We start from the raw sequence: 6,685 nt of genomic DNA on the forward strand, positions 1-6,685 counted from the left end.
TTCTCTCCATGATCATGTAGAAAAGACAAATGTAGGGAACGCCTAGGTGGCTCAGTCTGTTAAGCGTCTGACTTTGGCTCAGGTCACGATCTCTCAATTTGTGGGTTCAAGCCCCACGTCAGGCTCTGTGCTGACAGCTCGGAGCCTGGAGCCTTTCTTTGGATTCCCTCTCTCTCTGCCTCTCCCCTACTGACGCTCTGTCTCTCTTTGTCTCTCAAAAATAACTAAATGTTTAAAAAACATTAAAAAAAATGGAAACAAAGAATGCTCTATTGTTAGGTCAAGCTACTTTCTCATTAAAATGACATCAGATGAAATAATCAGCACTTCACTGCTGGAAAAAAAATTGACAAGCAATTGATATTATAATCTAGATCTTGTTAAATATAAAGATAAATATATTTTCAGAATTTTAGTATCCTTTTTCAAGGTAAAGTTGCACTTGAAACTTTTCTCTCACCATTTACCATGAAAACTTGGGTCTCTGCTTTAAGTGAATTCACTTTAAAATATTGAGGAAAACAGAAATCAAGACATTAGATAATATGTTGTTTTGTATAATACCTAAACTCTCTTCAGGAGGAGCTGATAGCTGCTTCCCGATAGCTGTTCTTTTCTTCTCCCATAGTAACAGAAGCCTGAGTTTTAGCTGGGCCCATGCTGTCCAGATAAATACATTTTCCTGCCTTCTTTGAATCTATATCTGGTGGATGAGACAGAGTGAAAATGTTCTGTGAGAGTTCCAGTAAAGCTGCTTAAAAGGCAGGAGGTATGCTCTTCTGTCTCTTTCCTCCTTCCACCTGTCTGGGATGAGGGCAGGAGCTCCAGCAGCCATTTTGGGCAATGAGGTGAAGCCACATACTGATGATGGTGGGAAAGAAGGCTCGACATCTGGGTCCTTGGCATGACCATGGAGCTCCCATATCAGTCCCAAAATGTCTATTTTTGAATTTGTTTACGAGACAAATAATTATCCCATTAAAACTATTTTCTCTAGGGATTTTCTGCTATGTGCATCAGAATTCTAACCTTGAAGTACATTTTTACTGCTTGCTTTAGACTGTGACCATACAGGGTGTGGATTAGCAATGTGTTGGTGGGGGGCAGGGAGGAAAAAAGTCCCAGGTTCAATATGAGGTCAAATTACAAAAAGCAAGACAGTCATATTTAGCCATATCCAATCCGAGTTACCTCTGAATAGAAATATACTCAGTAGGTTGCTTTTGTAGATTATTCACATCTGATGTGATGTTGAGTCTACAACCTTAGCGTAGGAAGAGCCTTTGTAAGTATCTAATGTAACTTCTATTTATTTCTGGAGTCCCCTTTACAACATGGTCATCCAGCCTCTGCAAAAATGCTCTGGTAAAAGAGTACGGAAGGCCTAACACCCAGTGCAATTGGTGGGGGGGACTCCCTGTGTTAATTTTGAACCTGCCTATTCAAAACTTCCACCTACTGGGTTATGGTTCTACAGAGCCGAAATGCCTCTCAGTAGCCCTTTTGGTTATTAAGAAAGTGAATATGTTGCCTTAACGGCTTGTCAGTTTCAGGCTAACCAGCGCTGGTTCTTTCCATTACTTTTCTTTTGAGGTAGCTCCTAACAACCCTCCCCCCCTCCCCCCGCCCCCCCACGCCGCTCCTTCCTGTTTGCTCATCGACGCATCCTGAATTGTCAGCTTTCTTTGCAAAAACCCATTTCATCATGCTGAGCCTTACAGGAAACAGAGGGTCATCATCTGCTATAATTATGCTTTTTATAGTCAATGATTACAATGAGTGCCCTCTGCAGCCTTCTCCTCACAAAACAGAAGCTTACCGCGTTTTCATCATCTTGCCTCAAAGCCCCTTAAAAACCTTTAATCTCTATCCAGTAAGAGGCATGGAAACACCCTCCAAAACAAAAACAAAGTAGCAAATAAACAATGACTTGGGTAGAGAGAGAGTAGACTCCTGAAATGAGATAGACATGTGGGTTTTCAAAATAGATCACATTCCCCATAGTGTCTGTGACCTGTTGGGCTCACTAAAATACTTGTTGACTGACTGATAATTTTCTGGGGGTAGAGCGAGTGGGACATAACTGGTGTATCTGAGGACAAGAAAATCGACCACCATCAGAGGGAAGAATGGAGAAACAAAGAAGAAATATTGGACTATGCCAAGACTTTCTTACTCCTCCTGAAACACACACACACACACACACACACACACACACACACACAGGCTAGTAAAGCCTTTGTGCTTACGGTATTTTTCCATTGTCTAAATATAGGAAACCATGAGCAGCTCCGGGCTCTCTTATCTTTTTCACAGATATCTGCCTCCCCTTGGTCCTTGGGATTAAATCCCTTGATCACTATCTTACCCTTCAGGCACTCAGTTTCCCACTGACGGTATAAATGTCACTTTGAAAGAAGTGTCCCTGCTATTTGGTTTGGGGATGCTTAGGAAAAGTAGTCGTTTTGCAGAAGTTGATGTTGGGTTCTGTGATTCCACATAAAACGGCACAGGGCCAGGGAACAAGTCCTGCTTCTTAAGGGTTTTCTAGTTTTTGTCACCAAATGGCCTGAAGTGGTCTTCACCTGCTCTGAGGCTGGGTTTGCAAACTTGTGAGATAGGAGAAGATTGGATTAGGCTTTGAGGTCACTTCCAGCGCTCACATCCTACAGTGACTGTTGACTCTAATATTGCATTTAAAATGGATCGTAAAGGATACTCCCACTTGAATATCCAGGCTGGTTTTCTGCCTATTTGGGGGCAGGAGGAAGGGTCTTCGGAGTCACCATTGAGTCTTAAGTAGGAGCTATGAAGCCTCAGGGAAGAATTCTGTAAGCTGAATCCACTCTTCACTGTGGGCGAAGCATGCCTCCCTTTTGAGCTTTTAAAAAAGATGGAATTTGGTTTATTCAGAGGGCACAGTAAGAAACAATCAAACTGGCTTCGTGCTAAAGACATTTAAGGGTGTTGTCGCAGAAACACTGAGATAAGTAGTTTGAGCTGCTCACAGGAGGCGTTCAATCCAGACATCACCAGGGACACCGAGACCTGTGGGATCCTGGTCCCTCATACCAGCGCCAGAATCTTCTCTGAAGACTTCCATTATTTACCCGTTCACTGGGGCTGAAAAACTCTCATAGCATAACGTTAACGTATTCTTCTGTTGACCTGTTCTGGCCCTCTAGGAACCTACTTACCAAGCAAAAATCTAACCAGTTGGGAGTCATGACTCAACACTTTCCACACCCACAATTCAGTTCATGGATCTAGAAGACGGTAGTTTGGTGAGCCTTACCTTTCCCAACTTTGAAAACTGGAAGCAATGATATAAAAGAGAAAAAAGAAAAGAAGGAATGAGAGACCCTGTTTCTTCTCTCTCCTTTTTAAGAAGTGGGTTCCGTTGGAAAAAGCCATTAGCCTCACGCGTCTGCCTGACTTTCCTGCTATAGTATTTTGGTCGAGGTCTGTAAAGAGGAACAGTTCAGTGCTGGGTGGTGCGGGGAGGGGGGCGGGCTGCCGTGCTGGGAAGAAGGAACCGCGAGCCACGTTTCCTGATGCACGATTCTAACGAAGTCAGGGGTTCCGAGTGCACAGTGCACATAAGAATCAACAAGTAGACAAAGAAAATCCAGACCTTTGATGACCCCTGGTGAATAAACTAAGCACTGCATTGAAATGCAGCTGGAACCACAGACATCCCTTGCTGGTGAACCCCCTGGATGGCTCCTCTCTCTCAAGCGGGGCAGAAGAATTTCCACCCCCACCCCCGCACCCAGTGCCCATTTCATTTACATTACAGACGTGCATTAGGGACTTTGCGCGTCTGCATCCCTCCGACCGAACCTGAGACTGGCGATCCCTATTGATCTCTACCGGTAGGTTTAAGAAATGGAATTCCATCCTTTTTAAGGTCTGTGCTCTGACCCCTTGGATGCACACGTCATTATTTAGGGGACACGAAGGAATTCATAAAGTAAGGTCTGTAACTTTCTTCCAGATTAGGTTATCTCATTAGTGCTCTTGGATGGGAGAGCGCCGAAGAACAAAGCAACCTTCTTATGTAACCCAAATTTAAGATCAGCGTGGAGAGACCAGCGATTGCCGGCCTATCACTCCTGAATACCAGCTAAAATGCTCTCCTCTGCAGCGAAAAAAAAAAAAAGTCTGCATATTTGTTAGCAGCTGTGGGTGGCCAGCGTGTGGTATGTGTGAGCCAGAAAGCAGACTGCCTTTGCTCGGCTTGCAGGAGAGGAAAGAAATTTGTTACCGTAAGAGATAAGGAGGACGGGGAGAGGAGGCATTTTTAGTGTGCACCCAGGCATCCCGTTCTAAAAGTGGTGATGGCGAGCCGCTATTTGTAACCCCGAAGGGAACATACCTGATAGTTACCATCAGGGGAAATATTAAACAGTTTACGCTTAATGAAAGTCAGCTTATCTTTTGTGGATCATATCCATTGGCTCTTAAGTCTTTGTTGCCTGGGCCGGAGATACTATTTTCGTCTCTAAGATTGCTGTACACAGGGTGTGGAATTGTTAAATTTATTTCCTCTTCCCTCTCCCTTTTGAACCGCCTCAAACTAACGAAATACAAAATTTTAAATGCGAACTATTACATATTCCAAATGTCCGCCCCAAGCCTTGTGGGTAGCCAAGCTCATCTCTTTGCCGGGACGATAGGGGCCTCTGCAGAGACGAGCAGGCATGTGACAAAACCTTGAGGTCTTCAGTAGCACCCTCTGGGGTAGTCCTTATCTCCTGGAGGAGGCTGGGTACCCAGAGAATTTCCCCAACTTGCTAGGCGTCCAAAATTTCAGAGATGGAGACGACCTCAGAAGTTGCGCAATGCGGTCCCCCCCCCCCCCGCCGTCCCCGCTCTGTTTGCAAAGGAGCAAGTTGAAACCTAGAAGTGGGTGACATTTCTGATGCTCAGCACCGGGATCTGTTGCCCCCTGGCCCGACCATCCATGCTTCGTGTCACTTTGCCTTCCTTGGGGCATGCTGAATGCACTGGTCCCTGCAGAGAGGGACCACATCACCCTTGGGAACAGCGGGTGAACAGTGGAATCCAAAGTGAGCGTTGGGGAGGGGATATAATGGAACATTATTAAGAATTTGAGAAGCAGCCCAATTGGGACATACATTTATTTTAGCATTCGTAAAGTATCTTTTTTACATTAGAGAAAGTGTCTTCATCTCTCTTTTTTTTTAAATTTTTTTTAATGTTTATTTGTTTTTGAGACAGAGAGAAACAGAGCATGAACGGGGGAGGGTCAGAGAGAGAGGGAGACACAGAATCTGAAACAGGCTCCTGGCTCCGAGCTGTCAGCACAGAGCCCAATGCGGGGCTTGAACTCACGGACTACGAGATCATGACCTGAGCCAAAGTTGGACGCTCAACTGACTGGGCCACCCAGGCGCCCCAAAAGTGTCTTCATCTCAAAACCCGTGTTTTGATGAAGAGCTCAATTATACATACGAAACATTATAATTTGGGAGGTTTGTCACAATATGGTTCTTGTTACGATTGTGGTATATGTTATGCTCTATGGATGAGGGACGAAAAATGGATATGCATGTATATCTTAGACGTGTCTATTGTTTAACGTGTTTTGTGAAGCTTTTTGTCCCAGTGTGACGTACTCTAAAATCCTTACATCATACTTACAGCTTGCTGATCCCTCATGTTTGTATGTTACAAAACTTTTAAGACACTTTCGTTAAAAAAAAAGTTTATTTATTTTGAGAGAGAGAGAGAGAGAGAGAGAGAGAGGCAGAGGGGCAGCGAGAGAGGGAGAGAGAGAGAGAATCCCTAGCAGGCACAGAGCCTAACACCAGGCTTGATCTCATGACCTAAGCCCAAACTAAGAGTCAGACACTTAACCAACCAAGACACCCAGGTGCCCCTGAAGTTTGTATTGATCGAACAAATGTTGCATTAAAAAGGCTCCCCTTGGGGCACCGGGGTGGCTCAGTGGGTTGAGCATCCGGCTTTGGCTCAGGTCATGATCTTGTGGGTTCATGGGTTCAAGGCCCACATTGGGCTTTGTACTGACAGCTCAGAGCCTGGATGCTTCTGATTCTCTCTCTCTCTCTCTCAAAAATAAGTAAACATTAAAATTTTTTACAACAAAGACCTGTTAGACATGATCTGATGTTCTTAGTGATCAAGTGTTGATACTCCCGGAGGCTCAGGTACTCATAAAACCCCTTATAGGTATTCAGCTCATGTCCCAGTTCTAAATTCCATTTTCTCACCGGAGGCAGCAGAGCTTAATGGGCAAAGCATTGGGAACCTGGAGATTTGACTTTGCACCCAAGATCTGTCCTCTCTTGCTGTGCAACCTGGGGCAGATGATTTAGCCCAATGAGCTCGACATGGGGGCTAAGGAAGGTTGATCCTGTCATATGTTGTGGCTACAACCTGCGGTCGTTCTGGACCTGGTTACAGGGCAGTGATGTGGGGAGCCCCAGCCCAGGAATGTGAGCTAGACCTCGCCGTGGAGCTCACTATAGTGTCCAAGCAAGAGCATCTCCATGGGAGTGACCAAGAATCCCCTGGACCGAGCGGGACCGGGATTCAGTGGCATGCTCATAGCACTGGCTATAGCCTGGCACCTAGATACGGAAGGACCTTCGAGTGTTTGTCTAGAAAAGTCTTTGCGGCGCTTGGACGTTATGTATGG

This window comes from Felis catus, chromosome D4, assembly GCF_018350175.1.
Source record: "Felis catus isolate Fca126 chromosome D4, F.catus_Fca126_mat1.0, whole genome shotgun sequence".
NCBI classification, from domain to species: Eukaryota; Metazoa; Chordata; class Mammalia; order Carnivora; family Felidae; genus Felis; species Felis catus.